This window comes from Anser brachyrhynchus, assembly GCF_964034855.1.
Source record: "Anser brachyrhynchus genome assembly, chromosome: 2".
Lineage (NCBI taxonomy): Eukaryota > Metazoa > Chordata > Aves > Anseriformes > Anatidae > Anser > Anser brachyrhynchus.
Genome location: NC_137695.1, coordinates 120,258,184 through 120,276,414, shown reverse-complemented (window position 1 = coordinate 120,276,414; position 18,231 = coordinate 120,258,184). Strand labels below are relative to the sequence as shown.

At 35.9% G+C, this 18,231-nt stretch overlaps 1 protein-coding gene across 12 annotated transcripts in view; it reads right to left on the bottom strand.

Annotated features, from left to right (window-relative positions):
* LOC308189070 (lipoxygenase homology domain-containing protein 1-like) overlaps positions 1-17,381 on the bottom strand; it is a 200,714-nt gene extending 183,333 nt beyond the window's left edge. For 10 of the 12 annotated variants that reach the window (XR_013945994.1, XR_013945995.1, XR_013945996.1 and 7 more), the window contains exon 1: positions 17,262-17,381. The gene's annotated coding sequence lies outside the window, so the exon portion shown is untranslated. Of the gene's footprint in view, positions 1-12,709; positions 12,834-17,261 lie in introns of all 12 variants that reach the window. The other 2 variants (XM_080578742.1, XM_080578743.1) reach the window with 2 other exon arrangements.
* Positions 17,382-18,231: the final 850 nt, after the last annotated feature.

Below are 18,231 nucleotides of genomic sequence, written 5' to 3'. Positions count from 1 at the left end.
AGGTGCAAGGAAAAAGCTCTGAGAAAATACAGGTACAGAATGTTGTGAGAGAAAATACAGAATTATATGTGACTGTCATACTTGCAGCAGTGGACGTAAAATATGGAGCTGAAACATATCACTGAATGTATGTTCCTAAAATCAAGCCAGGACTCCCGCTCTGTTTTAAGTCTGGAGAACAGTCACTGCTTCCATTACTGTGGCCCTCCAGGATACTCAGCATTTGCCCTTCTGCATTGATTCTCACTCTTATACAAATGTCGTAAGTAGATATTTATGTATATGCATGTATGTATCTAAGTACATATAAATATACAGACATGTACATTCAGGCAAACAAACTCTTACACAGGTAACTTCAGTTACTTGTATATCCTTTAAATCAAATTGACATTTTTCCAATGCCTTTATTGTATATTCCCCAAACTGTATATTTCCTTTCACTTTATTTTGATTTGGAAATACAGTCCTCCAATCTCACTCGCATACACAGACACTATTTAACGAAAGGACTGGATTTATATGTATATTTAATTTTGAATGAATTAGAGGTGTAAAAAAGAACATTTTCTTTATGAAGGCATACAGTTTGTATTTGTGCACATTATTTTTTGAACAGTGAGAGTTATTAATCTTATTTAGTACTAAAAGGTGACATTAGAGGGATAAAGATTTTGGGACATATGCTCAAGAAAGAAATAGAAGAGAAATGTCCACCTCTTTCAAAAATAATTGAACTTTATGAGGTATTATCACCATTAAGTTTCTATTTGTCAGTCTTTTCCACTACCTAAATGAACCTTATTGTCAACAAAAAATTTTGTACACACATTAATATTGTTTAATTCATTTTAATTAGTTTCAATAGTCAGATGAAGTATTTATTTTTTAATAAAAATAAGTTGGTGTTGATCTTATTCATCTTAAAACAAGTTATCATTAATAAAAGCAATAAAAATGTTTGTAAATAGAAAATCCATGAAGTAAATACATGACCACTGACTATCAATAGCATTTCTGTTTCTGCTGCTGCACTGAGACAGAAAGTTGATGCATTTTCAAGCTTCCTCTCCTCTTACTACTATTATTCTTACTTGAGGCAAACAGAAAACTCCTTTTCTGCCCCATCAAATATTTTTGCATTTTTTCCTTTATAAATTTGGTCAGGGAGTCAAAATCTCAGAAAAATCATAAGCTGAAAATTAAAAAAAAAAAAAATCTGTAATTATGTTTGAATCAACTGAAAGGTTGTCGTTTTCCATGATATTGAAGTGTTTAGCTTTGTTTTCACTTATTTTAGATTTTGAACATCTGTACTCTATCTGCTTTTTCACAGTCCGTTCATCTCACTTCAGCTCTACAGCCAACCACAGAATCACAGCATCACAGAATGACAGAGGCTGGAGGATACCTCTGGAGGCCATCTGGGTCAAGCCCCTGCTCAAGCAGGGCCACCCAGAGCAGGCTGCCCAGGACCACGTCCAGGTGGCTTTGGGATATCTCCAAGGAAGAGACTTCACAGCTTCTCTGGGCAACCTGTCCCAGTGCTATGTCACCTGCACAGAGAGGTTCTTCCTGGTGTTCAGGAGGAAGCTCATGTGTTCCAGTCTGTGCCCATTGCCTCTTGTCCTGGCACTGGACTCCACTGAAAATAGACTGGCTCTGGCTTTACACCTTCTCTTCAGGTACTCATAGACATCACAGAGATCCCCTCTCTGTCTCCCCTTCTCCAGGCTGAGCCATCCCAGCTCTCTCAGCCTCTCCTCACAGGAGAGGTGCTCCTGTCCTTCATCATCTTGCTAGCCATCCATCGGACTATTTCCAGTATGCCTAGGTCTTCTCTTATACTGGGATAATCACCTACATTAATTTTTCATAATTTCTAATACAACACAGGCAAATGCAGGAATTTTACCTAAATGTATTCCTACTCCTTCTGCTTTACTTGTCAGATTCTCATGCTGTGTCAGCAATGCCTGCACCAAGCATCTAGCTCATGCTTGCTATAAAGCGCCTGGGGAACGTGGCTGCATCTGGAGAGGAGGTCTAGACAGATGCCTCATTCGCCTTCAGGATACAGCTGCATTATGCCGTGCTATTCTATGTTCTTATCTTTATTATACTGAATATTGAACAATGTTTATTTCCAGACGATTTTCTAACAAAAAGTATAATTTGTATGAGTTAATATTTGTCACTGTCCTTTAACTCATTCTTGACAATTAAGAAAAATTGCACAGAGTTTCAGACCATGATAAAGAAAAGCAGTATTCTCATACAGATCCAACATTGTCTAAGTGGATGCTAAATCAGAGAGATATATTCAGATGAACACCCTGGAACCTCGTGACACAGATGACATAGAGGCTTGTATTACACTGACAGACGAGGTATACCCTAAAATCAATATTGGCCATGTTTCCGTAATATGCTAAAGGCATATTTATGTAGTTACACTTCTGACTTGTACTAATTTCTTTAAACCCCTTCTAAGCATCATGTTTTTGCAGCTGTGTGTCTACTGACTCTAGTTCCACTCTGCTTGGTATTTATACAGCTCTCACCATTTCATTTTCTAACAGCTGGCAATCACTGGTGGAGTTTTCCCTCACAACATCTGTGTGAGATAGTACTTCCTTACTTTTCCTCTGTAGAGGACTGACTAAACAGCATATCCTGGTTAAGCATCTGTTAACCCAGGAACTGAACCCAATTTTATCTTTTTTTTTTTTATCATTTTGGTGCTCCACTTATAAAAGAAACCAGTGCAATTCAGTACAGACTTGGGCTTCCATTTCAAGAATCAGAGTATCTGAGATATCCTTGACTACTGTCATTACTACTGTGGATTTATTAAGAAGGAAAATAAGGCAGAGCAGCAGTGGACTCCCTCTTTTTGAAGATACAGCCATCTGTGCCTTTGGAGATGTGGAAGACAGCACAAAGCCTTGTAGAATGAAAAACTAATGAGTAAATACAGTCCCTCTTCCAGAGCTAGTTGGAATTATAGTCCTAGCAATTCTGAGTTTGAATCTCTTAAGAAAAAAGCAACTTACAAAAGTTACTTGAATACTGCTGAAATAAACCAGTATTTGCAAAATCACCTCCGATCAGGGCACCAGCCAAGGTCAACCTAAGCAATCACTCAGGAATGGTGACAGAACAATAGACCTGCTGCACAGAGCAAATGGGTAGGCACTAGGGCTCTGCTTCTCTGTCTCAACAGATAAGCAATTCTTGGGACTTCAAATAAATCACTGGGAACAGCTAGCGGAAAGACTGATGTTGGATAGATCTCTTCTTGTGTTTTTCTTAGCAGACTGCCACGGGGAAATATTCAGATGCTGAAGGATGTCTGTTTACTTAGAAGAACCTGATCTAAAAAGAAGTGACATACTATAATCTGGTCACGCAAACTCTCTAAGCAATTAGACTGTCTTATTGGTTTAATGCTATTTTAGGTTTATTTTTGCTTTTGGGAATCAGACTTCCTCCTTGAAAAACACAGTATGTGTTATGCTACATCATACATTTATTTATCATGATATCACAGCTTACTGTAATCATTGTAAAGTTTTTGTAAGGTAACCTCAAAGTGAACTGAGATACTCTTTTGCCTTTTTGAACTTCAGAGAAAAAGAAAATATAATAGGCTTTCATCAGAATGTTTTCTAGATACTAACACTTAACATATATCTCCTTTTCAGAAAGAAAAGGAATGAGGAGGAAAAGTGATTTTTATGTGGTCCCATTTCAGGGACCACAAAACAAATTTTCATTCCATTTATATGAATTTCTTTCTTTTTATTGCCATTGATATTTTTTAAATTACAAGTGTCACATGCTTTTCTCAAAGAAAAATATTATATTAACAGGTCATTTCTAACATAACTGGATTTATTTATACTGCAATAAATAATGACAAACTTATTTGCAACTTAAAAAAAAAATCCTTATCAGGATGTAAAGTAAAATAGCTTCACAGGCAAGAAGATAAGATGAGAGACTACTAATTAATAGCAACGTGTTAGTATTATACAAAAGGAGCTGGTTCAAAATCGGTGGTTTTTCATATACGAGAACCATTTCTACCAGCTTGGCAACCTGACAGGTTAGACAAGAGCCATACCCAGTGCCCCTCCACACATGCACACACACATAGATGTACTCATCCTGGCATAAAAAAGTACAAAAGGAAGTATGTGAGTAACCCAGATCCTGGAATCTGAAAGTGAAAAGTGATTCCGTAGACTGATGCACCTTGAGAGAGGTTAGTATATTCACTGAGAAATATTCATATATGCAGCATAGCATAGCAATATCTAAATTTAGTTCATATTGCAATTTCATGAAACCGTACATCAAGGAAATGAAGATGCCCTTAAATATACTCACAGTTTGACAATTAATTAAATACATGCATAAGTCCTTTTTAGTCAGAAGAACAAGTACAAATATGTTTAGCATAAATGTCCACACACATATAGAACTGCATTCTGCACACAGTAGTCAGAAATACCTGTAGCTATGGTCTATTTGTATGCTAGCCAGACTCCAAGTTTTTTTCGTCTTTCTTAGTGTATACTTTCTGAAAATTTAGGATCTGCAAAATCAGCTTGTTTTTAGATCAATATTTATAAGCTTTAAAGATCTAGTCAGAAATTTTGGATATATCTTTGGAAAAAAAAAAAAAAGATTTTTTTCTCCCGTCTTTTCCAAATAGAGTCTCTGTTGAATTTTAAATCATTCCTAGTCTCATTAAATGGGTAATCCCATTTATTTTATTTCTTCTCCTTTATCAATGCCTTTGGCTCTTAATTCCTAACATTCTGCCTGAAATTTCAACACCATTCTTGACCCCTTCCTAGTGCAGTTGTGAATTTTCTTAATTTTACATACATCAGAGCTTTGTTGAACTGATTCATTTAAATTTACCTTCTATCTTTAATAATTCAGTTTCATTCTGAATTCCATGGGCTCCCAATCACATTACATACACTACGCAAATATATAAGATATACCACGATATAAATGTTTTAGTGATCCCTTTAAATGTGAAGAGCAATGTAAATCCTAAAGTTGGAGAATGGGATTGTGTAAGGGATAATGATGACTCATAACTGGTCTTCTGAAAACAAATTAAAGCATATTTAATAATTAATATTAAAAGCTATCCTTTTAAAGGCAACAAATTGTTTATATGTATTCATTCAGAGAAGCTAAATAAATAAACGTTATTAGAGAACTGAAGGGCTTTTATATGCTGTCAAGTTCAAAGATTTGTTACTTCGTTTGCAAGTCTTAGACCACGCTGTCTTTTATGGCATATGACAAAGGTATGGTCCCTCCCAGAAGCACCGTCTTCAGTGCTGCAGACAGATAAGCTGTTGGTATTGGTATTGTTGGTGTTGGTATTGGTGTCAAGGGTTTGGGAGTGGGGGTCTACCGGTGTGGCCTCTGTGAGCAGAGCCCAGGGACTGCCCTGTGCCAGACACGGCTGCTTTCAGCCAGCTGCGGGGCCCAGCTAAACCCATCAGCCATGGGTGTGGTATTGGAGAATGGAAAAGATGCTAGGCAGGCAGAAGAGGAGGGGAAAATAGAGTGAGAAATAGCAGTGTGACCACCAAGGTCAGGTGGAGGAGGAGCTCCAGGTGTCAGAGTAGAGATTGCACTTCAGCCCACGGAGGACCCCCTGTCAGAGCAGACATCTGAACTGCAGCCCCTGGAGACCCCATGCTGGAGCAGGTTTTTTTTCTGTACTACTGCAGCCCGTGGACAGACCCATACTGGAGCAGGAAGAAAACATGAGATGGAAAGAGAGGCAGAGAGGAACCATAATAGACTAACTGTAGCCCCTATCCCTGCCTGCGCTGCTCAGGGTGGGTAGAGTCTGGAGAGAAGTCTGAAGAGCCTGTGAGATGAGGGAGGGATGCTGTTTTTTTAGTGTTTGTCTTTGTTTCTCAGTACTGAAATCTATTTTGGCTGGCAGTAAATTAAATTAGTTTTCCCCAAGTCAAGTCTGTTTTGCCTAAAACAGTAATTGGTATGCTGTTTTTACCTCATCCCACAAGTTTTTCTCATCCTATTTTCTCTGCCTGTCCTGCCAAGGAGGGGAGTGAGTGAACGGCTGGGTGGGCATTTGGCCCTTAGCCATTGCTCACCCACTGACGCTCACCAGGAGAAGCACAGATCCTTGGGTTCAGAAACTGCAGCTCCCCACTTGTGCAATTAATTTAGGCAAAATCAAGGTGTTTCATGGTAATTACTGCCTCATAAATATTCCTTGTTTCAACACTATGCCTGGTAGCAGCAGATGTAGATAAGAGAAAAATAAGGTTGAAAATAAATTTTGCTTTAGCCACGGTGCAGTTCAGAACCGAAATTAAAAAAAAAAAAAAGCTGCCAAATATCTGACTATTTTCTAAATGAAATTTCAGTTCTCTGGTTTGAAGACACTTTTCTTTTAGAAACTTACCATATGTTTAAATAGTTTAAAAAAAAAAAAGGCCACAAACAAAAGAAACCCATAGCAAGTTATTTAAATGAAATATTTCTGATCATAGCCTTTTTCCTCTTGGTCCTTCCTTTGTGATTTTGACTCTGGCTTTACTGAAAATGAGGAAAGAAAAAATGAAATCTCAAAAATGTTAGCTGGGTGGGAAAAGGCCATATTTAGAATTTAACAGGTCAGGACAATGATCACATCTTAAAGAGTGATGTTTTCTCTAACATTTGAAACTATAATATAGAAATTGAGTAATTGGGAGACTGCCACATGCCAGCTGACAGAGATTGTCATTGCTATCCTAACGCCTGGGGACTTTCAGCAAATTGCTCCAGCAGAAGATTTTTCTATGATATTATAACCATGCCATTCAATTAATGTCTACAAACAATTCAATAGTACTGATGCATAAATAACTCAAACACGATTTTAAAAATGCATACTTATAGTTCATATAGTTACAGACATGCTCAGAAGAAAGACAATAAATGTCACTCAGTATTAAAAGCATTTTTATGAAAAGCTTACTGCACATTGTTGAAAGACAGATTAATATCTTTATGCTGGCAAACAGTAATGTCTCTTTTATGCAAATAAAGTACATGTCAAAGCATTGCTTCAATCCTTTTCTCTTCACAGCAATGTCAGTAATTAGACAACAGTTCAATTTAAAAAGGAATCTGTTGATATTTAAAGAAAATTAGTTTTAAGGTTACATGAAGCCAACGCGTAACAAATATGTACCCACCTAAGAATCAAATTTAGCTGTTACATTTGCTTTAAAGCAATCATAGCCATGCCCTCTGTTAGTCAAATTTTACTAATGTGACTAATTGCATGGTATATTCAACACTTACATTTTGATCATAAAGGATTTAAAATTTTTTAAAATGGTAATTCTAAACCATTAAAGAATTAGTTCATTCCCTTAATAGAGGTGCTACTGTTGTATTCTACTAAGATTATATTATCTCCCACACTGAAATAAATGAGAACATGAGCAATAAAAACAACTTCAACCAGAATCCTAGTGTGAGGTCACTGGATAAATACAGTGCAAAAATATCTTTGGACTGAAGTTTATAATAAAGTAGTAGCATCATATTTCCTGAGCTTTCACCTCATTATTACTATCCTAAAATAGAAACTCCTATAACATAACTATTCACAAAAGAAAGGGTTAGATCAGAGCAAGCTGCCTCGTTGAAACAGAAAAGACCACATAGCCCCGAGAGTTCTGCACCATGAGGGAGTGATCCAACCACATCCATTCTAGGGAGGGAAGGCTGAAGAAAATTCACTTTATCAAAAAGAAATGTTGATGCAAAATCCATATACGGAAAAGGAAGCCTGTTTGGTTTCTCCTCCAACCTTCTGCTGTTTCCATATACAAAAAGAGGTTTCAGTAACCTAAATTATACCGATGGTGAATCTGGCCTAGTATTTCTTAGAGCTCTCTGTTAATATCTAAGAAGGAGACTGTCTTGTTAAAGCATAAAGCTTGTAGTATATCTGGGATAAATTTATAGCAAAATGTTCTGGGTTATGTAATATTCAGGCATATTTTCTATCTCAGCTCCAACCTCTGGCAAAAATACTCCTCAAAACACACAAATCTGATAAGTTTTATTTCACAGTAATTTGGGATTCTATATTTGCTCTTTTTTTTAATATTAGACTGACAGAACAGCTATAAATTGGTACTTTTGAAATATCATATAAAATAATTCTTATCACTTAACTTGATCTAGTAAGATATTTATAACTGATGACAAAGTTGCTCCTGTGCTAGTACTGACTAATACTGTCTCCACCCATAAGCCTTTTGCAGCACCTCATTTCAGTTTGCCTTTGGTGGCAGAGTCTTATCTATGAAACGAACACATCAATTTCCGGACAAAACCTGGAAAAAGATTAGCTCCCTCCCTGCTAAGATAAATCACTTCCCAGTGTTTTCACTTGCTGACTAACATTTTTCATGCGGCTTTTACTCTGACTAGATCAGTAAAAGAATGTGAGTTTTAAGATAATTAGTACTTGCATGCTACAAACTTAAAACTGCAACTCAATTTTAGAGGTAATTGGTAGCAACTATTTATTTGTTACACATATTTCATATATTTCCCATACAAGCAATTATTTACTTGTTTAACATTAATAAGCAAATTGGTTTTTGAGTCAGGCAAAAAGGAAGAAAATACATCTTTTGCATGTGCTCAAATTAAACTGACAGTTAAAGGTTAGATGATGGCTTGTTCATATGAACACGCAAACATCATAGTACAAACACAAATCTCACAAGCTTCTGGAAATACTCCAGTTCCTTAGCATCCAAGGTCCCAGTGCAGACCTCCTTCTCTACCTCAGTGATGCCCATGTAAATTCTTGCATTTTAGTGGTAGTTATAGTCCTTAATTAAATTATACTTATAAAATAAATAATATTGTCCTTTTTTACAATAAAGAAAGTGAGTGCCAGTTAGTGCTTTAACATCTAGACTAAATTTTCTGTCCAGCAAATATTCGTTTGTTACAGGTGCACAGGACCAAGCAGCTTTTCTATATCTCCAGGGATGGGACTACTGGGCAACCTGTGCCAGTATTTGATCAGCCCCATGACAAAAAAAAAAATAAATAAAATAAAATGCTTTCTCTTATGTTTCAGTGGAATTTCCTGCATTCCAAGTTGTGCCCATTGCCTCTTGTCATTTCACTGATACTACTCAGGAGGGTTTGGCTCCATCTTCTTCACTCTCCCCCCCCCCCCCCCCCATCAGCTATTTATACACATTGACAACATCCCTCCTGAGTTTTCTCAGGGCTAAACAATCCCAGCTCTCTCTGCCTCTCTTTGTATGTCAGATGCTCCAATCCCTTAATCATTTTAGTGACCCCTTGCTGGAGTCACTCCAGGACATCTATGCCTTAATCTTGTGTTGGGAATTATTCTTTTTCTTGTACATTTTTTCTTGTACCTTTAGATTTAGAAAGATATATTTCACATACAAAATATCTACTACAGCAGAGTAAACTTTTCTCCTAAGATTTTTACCCCCTTAGGCTACATAAGATAAAAGCTCTTGGCAAGACAACTGGTACAATTTTATTGCAAAAAGTATCTGGGAAGAAAAAAAAAAATTGAAACAATCACAACAACACTGCAGAGAACTCTGCTTTAAGGCATTCTCTTGTTCACTGGCATCCAGGTAACAGTTTAGAAGGGGAGTAACACATTCATTTGTCCTTTTCTGCTGCAGATGTATTACAGAAACAGCCAAAGAGTGAGAACTGCTTTAGGAATGAGAAGAGGAGAGATTATTCCTCTCCATTGCCGCTGTAGTTACCTGTTGACAACCCATTTCCACAGGCTGACACAGGACAGAGGATTCAAATGCAAGGATTTTTAACATAGACATAAGAGAAAGAAACTTGTTTAATTGCTAGCCAGTTTTCAGAAGTCCAACTAATTTTTTAATCTTCATAATCCATAATCACACAACAAACAAAGTAATGGACAGCAGAATTTGTTTTGCTTTACTTCCTAGGGGTTTTAACATATGAAATTATCAACCAGGAGCATTAGATATTTAACACAGGCTCTCAAAATCTTTAACCTTGTAGAAAAAAGGCAAGGATATGATGGTCATCAGATATGAGTTTGTAAAAGCACTGTTAGAATTTAAGGACTACAGTGCTCAGTTTGAGAACAGCAGCAAGCCCATGACCACAAAAACTGTCTGAATCTGAATAAATTAATCAATTATTTTTTCCCTACCTTTGTTGATATTTTGATGCCATTATTAAACAGTGTGCAAGCAGCTCTCACAACAATTTGGCACTCATTTTTCACTAAAATAACTAGAGTCCCATCCTTTACAAACTGATTCCTGAGCAGGTCATGTAAAAAGGCTAGTGAACATTCAAATCCTGCTTCTGTTGGTTTTGGAAAGACTAAGTGGAAAGCAAAGAATACGCATCATCCAAAATCTGATGAATGTTTTATCTAAACACGGGTGTCATCCAGCTTAGTGAGCACCGTCCCTTATAGTGAAATGGTTACAGTCTTTCTTTTTTTTTTTAAACTTTGCTGTAGTAGAGAGTCCAACAGTTTAAATGTCACAATCTAAACCACAAAATACATTTTGTTTTTTCTAAAATTTTCATATTAATAGATAAAAATTACTTCAAGTAAAACCTTAGAACTGAAGCTGGAAATATACTTTGTATTTCTCGTTCATGAAGAGAGGCTGTATTAAAGTAAATCTAATGTTCTGGGATTTTCCCAGAAAACCTGGGTTTTTATCAATAAAGTCCTATTCAGCCTTCTGGACCAACATGGTAGTAACTGCATAGACTTAAATGACCAAAACAGGTAGAACTATGCCCAGCGTTGATACCTCTTACCATCTGGATAGTTCAACTGATGTTATATTACCCAGTAGAATAAAACACTTATATATTTGGTAGCTTGTAACCTGGCCTGATACAGGATTTTTGTAGTCAAAATTAAAGGGAGGCAAATGCCTCCCTTTAAAGTGATCCTTTTAAAAAGTGATTAATAAGATCAAAGCCTAAAGTTTAGGCAGGCAGATCATATGTTGAACAGATCAAATGTTGAACACCTTCAGCTACTTCAACTTAGCGTGAGTTGTCTAATTTAGTCTCTCTCAGCTGAGGCCTTACAACATTCTTTGTCCTGGCCATACTCTCTTTAGTTTTCCTGTAAAGCATGCCTTTTTCTCTCTTTTTCCATAGCAGTATATTCATGATTTCTAATTGTAGAAAAAATTGCAAAAGTAAAACTTTTATGAAATTAAGTTTTGAGAAGTGAATGAAGTCCTACATCATTTCTTTCATAAAGATTTTCACCAAAAAAAAAAAAAAAGACAAAATGCAAACAATTAAACATCTTCAAAATTTAAAAGCAAAACTAAGGCAAAACTACGCAAATGGTAAACAACCAGAGGTAATATCATTCAGAAACACAAAGCTAAGGAAAAATATCTAGATTTCTGATCTGACTAACTGTATAAAATGAACCAATTGTGGATGTTTTTTAAACCAATCAACTGAATTTTTTTAAGTGATGAACAAAACACCAGTCTATTCTCTCATTACTAAAGTAGTACATCCAGTGGTATTCTAGAAGTTCAATATCTTAATCAATGCAAAAGTTATAAAATGCTTTTGTCTAAACATTTACAATGCACTAGGGTATCCCCTGCACAGGGGATTCTGAGAGACTGACAAAACAATTCGTTGGGAAGCAATTACAACTTAAGTTGATCAGAATGAGAAAATACATTCCATTTCTAAAGCTTTATCAGATTGTATTTTTAGCTCTATTCTTGCTTCAACCTTTTTTTTTCATCCAAATTTTGATATTTTTAACTTTAAAAAAAGTTTAGGTACCTGATTTGAACAGCTAAGTATATTGTTTGACTAAATCTCTCAGCACCCTCCTGCAGAGACCTGAGTTCAAAATGTATTTTAGAATTTAGTGCAAATGTAATATTGAACATATTACCAAAGCTTTTCTACTAGAATAAAACACGAGTTTTGTTCTGCTTTTGGCAAAATGTACTCTATGAATCTGCAGACCTAGATCGCTAACAATAGGATATTCACTGAAGAGACTAACAAAAGTCAAACAGTAGATACTCATTTAGAATGAAGCCAAAGCATCCTTCCTGTCAAAGGAACGAAAAGACAAACTCAAAGCTGAACTATTTTTAAGATGAGTGGGCCTGCATATTCAAACAGCTAGGAAAAGTGCAATATTTTACTGCTTGGCAAATGTAAATCACAAGAAAAAAATCTGAATCACAGACTTGCTGTTTTCATCTGCAGGTGGTAGGTAGAAAAATTTTAGGAGGAAAATATTTTCTTATGTTGTTGTGTGTGTTTTGTTGTTTGTTTTTTTTCCCCAGTTAGATTGCTTCCTATTAATTTTTGTGCTCCTGATATTATTACTGAAGCAAAGCAGATATTCATGACGTCTTTGTGGCATTTAAAAAGACAGGTCCTACAATCTGCTAAAGAAATCTATCACAACGAGCAACGATGCCATGAAGCACAGCAGAGTATGCTGTGGTGAAAGGGCAGAGGAGGTTGGTATAGAACAGAAATTATGCAGAAGATGTTGCTTTCATCAAATGTTACTGTGAAAGGCTGCTGCTGCTGTGTTGTGTTTCAAAAAGCTCACCCTGACGACTTGTGGTAGACAGCTCTACCTTGACATATAGTCTTCACAAATCCTTCAGCAGCAGAGACTTTGGGTTTGTGGATAGAATAAAACATTCCTCTTGGATCATCTGTCAGCAACAAAACTGGAGGGTGGAGGAAAGAGAGACTACTTTGAGTCAGCGTGATAAAATACCATGAAGGAGTTGGATCTTCCCAACTACAGTGCCCATTTTATTCATTACTATCCTCCCATACCAGGGTGATAAAAGCAGGGTTTTCATTGTTGTGAAGAAAAATATATGAACTTCAGAACTCTCAGGCTAGAGCAAACCAAAATTTAGTTCAGCCAGAATCACTGACCATGGTCAGCAGCAGTCTTAGGGAGGAAGGACGCAAACAAAGTTTCTACAGATCCTTTCTCCGGCCCACAACACTTGGCCAGTTCCACAGGTGGGTGGTATCCTGAGTCTGAGGTGGCTTTCAGAGCATAAAATTCAACAGCTGCTGATGAATATATTCTTCACTAGCTTTTTCTATTCCTTTCTTAGTCTGTTTATACTTTTAAACATCCATGACAGCTTATGGCAAAGATTTCCACAATTTCAGATTTTGTGTAAAAAAACAGCTTTTTCCTTTCCCCTTTCAAATCTACTGCCTCAAAACTATATTGGCCTAGTTATGAGAAACAGCAATTAACTTTTAGCTTCATTCTTGATTATGTGGACTTTTCTACATTTCTTTTGTTTTTCTCTTTCCCTCTACTAAACCAGATCAACGCATCTGAAGATAGATTGAAATGTACAGACCAGCTACTACTCTCTATACAGTGAAAAATAGACACGTTTAATGTACCAGAAAAGAGTTCCTGAAATATGCCATTTAATCACTTTCATGAAAGCTGGAGGAGTATGGCCAGAGCAACTCAGTAGAACATGACAGACACAGAGAAGGGAATTATCACAGAGAAGGGAATTATGAGTATAAAATCGTTTAAAAAATATATACTTGAAATTAAGTTTCTACAGTAAAGCTGAAGTGCACACCTTCAGTTTCTTGGGAAATAATTAATATTTTACCAAATGCTTTTAAGCCATTGGAAGGTAGCTCTTCCATGTCCCCTCAAGTTTTGCGTATTTTGGTTTGAGTTCTTTCTTTAAACTGTCCATACAAAATGGGCACGTTAGAAAGAAAGAGAATGAAATTCTATAACTATTTACTCTTTTGAACTTTTCCATGATAAAAACAAGAAAACAGAGCCCAATCTAACAGGTTTTTTTGTTTGTTTGTTTGTTTGTTTTTTCTTGTCATGTGTCTATTGGCACAGCACACTTAGTTCCTTACACAACAAATACTTTTTCTGTACTATTTCATCATTCAGGTAAAATCTCCTGGATGGCAATTTTTTTGTCACTGAATATTGTACAACTATGACTACTCAAGTCACTCCCAGGTGATCTTTATCATATTTCAGAATGCGAAATGAAATCACAAGCTATACAGCACCAATTGTGTTCTTATGTTTAGTTTGCAGTTTCTTAGGATACTATTTATTTTGCATGTTCTGCTGATAAAAGTGATACCAAGGCAGTAGAGTACACACAAACAAACAGAAAGCATGTATTGCCATGGCCCAAAGAGTAAATGCATAGAGTATTCACTTCAACAAGGATAAGCTCATTTAAACATTCAAAAAAAGCATTATAATGAGACAAATAACTCACTTTTTGATGTGCAAATACAATCGTTTACATCATAGGAAATAAGGTAACAGAAGTTGAGAATATGTGTTTTGCTACCGTTAGGATAATTAAGTTAACTTCAGCACTATAAATATGGATGTAGCTATGTCATTCCCTGTAGTACTTAGTACTAACCATCATCCCTGGGCACAATCAATGAAAGTAGAATGTGTATTCCTCTTAAGCATATTGGTAGGAGTTAAATCCACCTAGCCATTGACTCTGCAGTCCCAAGTTAGGTATCAAGGAATGAGAATTCAGCATGTCCAGAATTGTCTGTAGTTTTCTCATTTTTTCCTTAAAGGTAAATGCAAACTTGCAGTTTTTATGCTCTCAGCTTTCAGACCCAAGTCAGATAAATCTATGTCTGCAAAGCAGTTTGAGCAAAATTCAGAATAATGTAGTGTTGAGTTTACTTCTGCAAAAAGGCAGCTGCATACCATCCTACATCTCAGTAAAATAACTTCACTACTGCTTATTCTGGAGCAATTCTCAGCTTTTCCTGATGGATTTTGTCCTACTTGGCACAAATAATTTCAAATTTGTTAGAAGAGCAGTTTGAGCCTGACTCTCAAACAAATCTCAAGTTGGGTTTCTGAGTCTCAAAAGCAATATTATAAGTTGAAATTGTTTGTGTATCACTTTCCATTTTAGTTTACTGGCTCCAAAAAAAGAGTTCAGTAATCATGTCATCCAAACATGCTCTTTCATCTTTGTTCTCTGATATTGGAAATAACAAAACAGAAGTGTCTCCTTGTAAGAGTGATCTGAACACAACTCAATGTAAGGAAAGGTGTAGTTTACCCAGGCTGGCACTTCGTAGGACAGTATACGAGAACTTAATTCAACATTTAACCACATTAAAATTAACAAAATTGATTTATTTAAAGAAAAACAACTCCTTCAATCAGATATGTCTTTCATCTTGAGAAACTACTGTATCTATTAACCATAAGTAGATACTTTATGAGTTTAAGGTAAACTGACTTCAGGCACTGTAATCCTTAAGGTTCTGTATCTTTCTACTGAAGTTGTTTCTATACCATGTCACTTAAACTGAAAAGTAGGATCCAGAGGATATGGCAGATAAAAAGTTTTGATCCCTTCATTGCATTTTGCCACTCTACATTAAGACTGTAGATGCTGAGACAGGAATCATGTTCAATAAATTGTTCATACAGGGCTTACCACAGTAAGACCCTGATTTAATTGGTAATATATAGGCTTTGCTGTATACAAATACTTATGGCTGCAGTTGTATGTTGCTGTTTACACTGTTTTTAATGTTGCTGCTTTCCTGTGTAGGCAAAGATGGTTTATGTCATGTGTGAAATCTGTGAAAAGTTGGAAAGTAAGAATAGTACAATATAAATCCTAATAGAAAAGAATATAACTACTGTTGCCCAATAGAGAACACCTTCAGCAAACCACTGGATATAGGTTGTTAAGGCCAACTAATATAGCAGGCTAACCAGAGTGTCTGAATTGAGAAATTTGTAAAGCAAATATATGGCACCTCAAGAGCTTCATTGTTTTTCCTCCACTAATCACACAGAGCTACAGCTTGTGTATTTTGTCCCACTTATTCCTAGAGGATCTGTGTAGCTACAGGTACAATATCCCAGGATTATTGTTTTAGGACCCAGAGAAACAGAGCATTTTGTGGTAAATCTTCCAGCCAAGATCTCTTTCTGTTGGGAACTGTTTTTCTATAATGCTAATATTTTTCTCAATATTTTGAAGATGTATCTCTCCCCTCCAAAACCCACTAATGTCTTTGTCATGGATTTTGCCAGAATACTCTTCATATATTTTGCCACACTGGAAAAATCCATAAATCTGAACATACAGTACTACAAATATATAAAAGTTTTGACAGAGATATCTACCACTGCTTGGTAATGCTGGTAATGTGCATCCCACACTCAGCCAGTAGGCAATAGCAGTACATGGCAACAATTACTGTGCTTGGGCTCACGGCCAGCATCGTGAGTATATGAAAGTATATTTTCATTAACTAAGTAAAACATAAGACAAATTTTACAAGATAGGTCACATAAACCAGTAAGTGGTTTTGGTTTGTCTGTATCCTAATATAGTTTATAGGATTTTTCAAAAGTTTAAAAATAAAATCTCTGTAAATTAAATCCTTTTAATTTCACCTGAGCTGTACAAGAAATTTAATTGGTAAAAATAGTTTTCACAAGGGCCAAGTATTTTATCTGGATTTAAAAAACACAAGTAAAGAGTAGGTATGACTGCAATTGACAGTTACAAAGGAAGATATTAAGCTGTTCTTTCTTATTTACATATTTTCCTCAATTTTATACTCTAGCAGAATGTGCTACTCCCAATTTGTCCTATAACTTTTAAAAGAGACATCTCAAACTATGATCAGTTTTGAAGGTGTATTCATAATCACAAACACCATTTTTTTTTCTAATGTAGAGTCTGAATGTTAAGCTTCTAAATAAAAATAATATTTTACTTAAAGGAGCTCTCACCGAAATCAAAGAAAATTTCAAGTGACATAGGACTAACTCCACACATAGGAGGAAATGTGACTAACTTCTAGCAAAATTGTAAAATATCAGTACACATCTTCCCTAAGGCTGACAGAGAAGATTTCAAGTGAATAAGTAACTGAAGACATAAACAAATGTAATGGTTGTTAAATGTTACACATTATAAACAAAGATTTTAGGCCCAAACCCCTCAAAAAAAAAAAAAAAAAGATACAATACGTTGTAGTGTAATCAGAAGATAATTTCATCCCGATATATTATTAGTCTATAGAAAAAATCATCAGGAAAAAAGTGAAAGAGATATTACCTGACCCAAGGTCTTTGGAGTGCTGTAATAATATGTGAAAGAATACTTAAGTGATGGACACTGCTTCTTTCAGCTCCCATGTATTCCAGCTCTGGTGTGCTCCAGACGCTATTGCCCTGGCTGAAAGCAAATGTTGATGTCAGTTTAGTACCATTTTCTATAGTACCTATAGCAACAGCAAACACTGTATAGAACACTTAAGCAACAGCCTGACCACTCCCTTAACATAGTTTCAGTCATTAATCTTTGAGTGGTATGTAAGATGTAAGCTACTGATAGCCACTGCTATTCTGTAGCATCTATCTTCTGTGCTGTAAACTTCCCCTGATACGTTTTCTTTTGTACTATGGTTCAATACTGTAGAGAAACACTTGATGTAAGCTTTTAAAAATAGTGTATTTAAGATCTTATTCTACTTCTCCAATGCTCACATGTATGGTAAGTTTGGCACCTCTTAGAATCTAAAATTACTTATTACCAAGATAGATCAATTACACTAGCAAAGACAGCATGCAAAACATTTTGCAAACATTAGTTAATGAACCTTTATAGCATTTTCACAAGAAATTGCTGTGTTAGCTGTATTAAATTTAACAAAAAAAGGCAGAGATTAATGCACCAGAGAGGAAAAGTATTTGAGGATACAGTGACTGAGAGAAACATTTTATTCCCTGACCACAGTTGCACCAATTTGTTTGCTTAAATTGGATGGATATCAGGTAAAGGGTTTTGCTGTTTCAAGAAAATGGGACTTGCTTAAGGTTCAGAAGCTGTGGAGATCCAAGACCAGATTTAGGAGAGTTTAGGAGCAGTTCCAAATCAAGCATCCAGGCCAAAGAATCTATCCAAATTATCAAGTTATATAATAAAAAACCTGTGTTATATTACTCATTTTGAAGTACATGACAGATGCAATAATGAATTACTGGGAACCTTACTGAGAAGCACTGCAGTTTAGAATATTGTTTCA